We start from the raw sequence: 4,403 nt of genomic DNA on the forward strand, positions 1-4,403 counted from the left end.
TATGCTTTACAGTTGTTTTATGACTTACCGGGTTAGTTGGTTCGGGTCCGGAAGAATTTCGGGCTGAAATGAGACACTTAGTCTCATAATTCAAAATTTAAGTTGAAAAAGTTAACCGAATATTGACTTATGTGTAAACGACCTCAGATTTGAATTTTGATGATTCCAATAGCTCCGTATGCTGATTTTGGACTTAGGAGCGGGTCCGAAAAATTATTTGGAGGTCCGTAGAGGAATTAGGCTTGAAATGGAGAAAGTCAAATTTTTGGGAAGTTTGACCGAGGATTGACTTTTTAATATCGGGATCGATATCCGATTCTAGAAATTTGAATAGGTCTGTTATGTCATTTATGACTTGTGTGCAAAATTTGAGGTCAATCGGACGTGATTTGATAGGTTCCGGCGTCAGTTGTAGAAATTGGAAGTTTCAAAGTTTATTAGGCTTGAATCTATGTGTGATTCGTGTTTTTATTGTTGTTTGATGTGATTTGAGGCCTCGAGCAGGTTCGTGTTATGTATTGGGACTGGTTGGTACGATTGGACGGGGTCCCTGGGGCCTCGGGTTTGATTCGGGGTGGTTCGGGACCAAGTTTGAGTGTTTTGATGTTGCTGGTTGCTGGTTCTGGTATTGTTCTTCACGTTCGCAAGGAGCCTCTCGCATTCGTGAAGAAGGATTTTGCTGTTGGACTTTGTTCTTCGCGTTCGCGAAGAGGCTCTCGCGTTCTCGAAGAAGGAATTTTTGTTGTCCGTCGTCTGATTTTGGAGGCGCATATCTCGTAATCTATAAGGAATTTGAACTGATCCAAAAATGAAAGTTGTAGCCCTTTGTGTCTAGTTTTCAGTAAACCATTTGTCATTTGGAGTTGTGTACAGAACATTATGGTGGATAAACTACAGTTTGTCTGGGAAGAGTTTGGAAATCTTTATTGCAGAGGGCTGATTGTGGAAGCATATATCTCGCAATCTATAAGGCATTGCGAGATGAGAAACAAATTAATGTTGTAGCCCTTGGTGTCTAGTTTTCAGAAAGTTAAACCATTCATCATTTGGAGTTTTGTACAAAATGTTATGACCATTATACTAGAGGTTGTCTGAGAAGGGTTTGAAAATGGCTGTTGGAGAATTTGTTCATCGTGAACGCGAGGGGAGTGTCGCGAACGCGAAGAACAAACCCCTGGGCAGCAGAATAAAGTCCAAATTCATCTCATTCTTCCATTTTTGGACCAAAGAAGCTCGCGTGAGGCGATTTTTCGAGAGTTTTTCAAGGAAAACATTGGAGTAAGAATTCCTAACCTGATTTTGGTTAAATTACATGAATCTATTGTTGTTTTTATCACTAAATTAATGAATTGGGTTGAAAATATAGAAAACCCTCTTGGTTTAATTTGAAGATTTGAGGGTCGCGTTGAGGTTGGAATTTTGATAAAATTGGTATGGTTAGACTCGTGGTTGAATGGGCTTTCGAATTTTATAACTTTTGTTGGGTTCCGAGACGTGGGCCTCATGGGCGATTTTTGAGCTAAATTTCGGATTTTGTTGGAAAATTTGTATTTTCTTATGGAATTAATTCTAGTAATTTTTATTGACTGAATCGAATTAATTGTGACTAGATACGAGGCTTTCGGAGACCAATTCTCGAGACAAGGGCATAGCAGAGTGAGAAAGTACACGGTTTGAGGTAAGTAACATTTCTAAACTTGGTTCTGAGGGTATGAATCCCCGAATTTGGTATTATATAAATTGTTTAGAGGTGACGCATGCGATAGTTGACGAGCGTGTGGACGTGCACCATTGAAATTGTGATTTAAATAAATTCTATAGAGTTGAAAAATTAAAGAACCATGTTTTTATCCGTGTATCCTCCACATGTTCGAGAAATTGAGATGAGGCTCTTATTAACGATCATGTTTAGGCTACGTGACGATATTTTGGGACCGAAGGGTCGTGATGTTGTCGAATTAATTATTTTAAAATATACATTTCCTACTCAGTCATGCTCATCCATTGTGAGGATATTTATGGGATCGAGGTTGCCCGCCTGCAGCAGGCCATATCCGCTTTATATATATTACTATTATTATTATGGGATCGGGCTGCACGCCGCAACAGGCCTTATAGGCTTTATTATTATGGGATCGGGCTGCCCGCCTGCATTAGGCCTTATAGGCTTTATTACTATATGGATCGGGGTTGCCCGCCTGCAGCAGGCCTTATAGGCTTTATTGTTATGTGATCGGGCTGCACGCCGCAGCAGGCCTTATAGGCTTTATTGTTCTGGATCGGGGTTGCCCGTCTACAGCAGGACTTATAGGCTTTATTACTATATGGATCGGGGTTACCCGCCTGCATTAGGCCTTATAGGCTTTATTATTATTATGGGATTGGACTGCACGCCGCAGTAGGCAATATCGGCTTTATATAGCGCTTGGGCTGAAGGAGCCCCTATCATAACCCGAATTTACCACCTTCGGGGCCGTGATGGCGCCTAGCATTTCACTTGCTAGACAAGCCAACATTAGAATATAAGTAGACATTTTGACACAATTTTTAATTTAATTTATAACAAAGAAACAAACGCGGAAATAAAGTGTGAAATAAAGTGAATAATCCATAATAGACGCGATATCTAAATATCATCCCAGAATTTGGAGTCACAAGTGCACGAGCTTCTAGAATAATACAAATACGGGTCTGAATAAAATAAAGTTGTCTGAAGGAAAACACACAGCTAAAATAAAGTAGACGGGGACTTCAGAACTGCGGACGCTGTGCAGTTATACCTCAAGTCTCCTCTGGGTAGATGAAATCCGAGCAAGTCTATAGTACACCGCTGGGACCAACTCCAAAATCTGCACAAGAAGTGCAGAGTATAGTATCAGTACAACCGACCCCATATACTGGTAAGTGCCGAGCCTAACCTCGATAAAGTAGTGACGAGGCTAAGGCGGGTCACTTACATTAGCCTGTACGCAACAATAGTAATAACAAAAATAATAGAAATAAATCAGGTAACTCATTTTAATAGTTGAAGCTCACTCAGTAGTCATAACCAATTATTATTTCAATCAATTTCCGTTGCGGCGGGCAGCCCGATCCCACAATATATTCATATTCAATTATGTTGCGGCATGCAGCCTGATCCTCCAATATTCTGTTGCGGCGTGCAACCCGTTCCTCCAATATATTCACTTTCATTTCCGTTGCGGCATGCAACTCGCTCCTCCAATATATTCACTTTCACTTACAAATTCTTATAAAAGAAATTACTCTAATACATGCAACAATTAATATGAAATTATAAGACAACAGGCATACAATAATTATGATTTATTAGAAATAAGTGATGACAAGTAGCAATTAATTGTAGAAATTAAGGATGTAATAGGCATTTTAATAATTAGTATACTAAACGTCAAGTGGCAATTAACTCACATAAATCAAATAAGCATGTAGCAATTATAGCATGGATTCATGGCATGATATTGAGCAAAGAACACGAGAGAAACAATTAATATAATAATTAATTCATAATTTAAAACGATTTATGATTTTTCAAGTAATTATGCAAATAATTAATTTGACGACGTATAGACACTCGTCACCTCGTCTATACGTCATTCACATGCATTTCACATAACAAATAATTTAAGGGGTCTATTCCCTCAAGTCAAGGTTAACCTCGACACTTACCTCGCTTTGCAACCAAATTCAAGTATCCAATAAACCTTTGCCTCGCGAATTCGTGTCCGAAATCCTCAAATCTAGTCATAAATAATTCAATATACTCAATACAAATCATAGGAATTAATTTTATATGAATTTACTAATTTTTCGGATTAAAATCCGAAATTCATCTCAAAATTTATCAGTGGGACCCACGTCTCGAATGGAAAAACTCACAAAATCCGAACACCCCTTCCGATATGAGTTCATCCATACAAATATTATCGAATTCCGACATCGGATTGGCTTTCAAATCTTCATTTTACATTTTTGGAAGATTTTATAAAAATCTGATTTTTCTTCCCTAAATTCACGGATTCATAATATAAATGAGTATGGAATCATGAAATATAATCAATATAGGATAAGGAACACTTACCCTAATTTTTTCCCGTAAAACTCGCCCAAAAATCCCCTTACCCGAGTTCAAATCGTGAATAATGAAAAATGGGGCGAAATCCCATTTCCAGAACTTAAGTTTTGTTGTCCAGATTTTTACTCATCGCGATCGCGGAAATTCGTTCGCGATCGCGTAGAACAATTTTTGCCTAGGTCCATTTTACTCTTCGCGATCACGGATAATTCTTTGCGATCGCGAAGCATATTTTGGCTGCCCAGATTTTTAACTCTACGCGATCGAGTAAATGGTCATGCGATCGCGGAGAACATTTTCTCAGCCT

The sequence above is a fragment of the Nicotiana tabacum genome, chromosome 24 (genome assembly GCF_000715075.1).
Source record: "Nicotiana tabacum cultivar K326 chromosome 24, ASM71507v2, whole genome shotgun sequence".
In the NCBI taxonomy this organism is placed as follows: Eukaryota; Viridiplantae; Streptophyta; class Magnoliopsida; order Solanales; family Solanaceae; genus Nicotiana; species Nicotiana tabacum.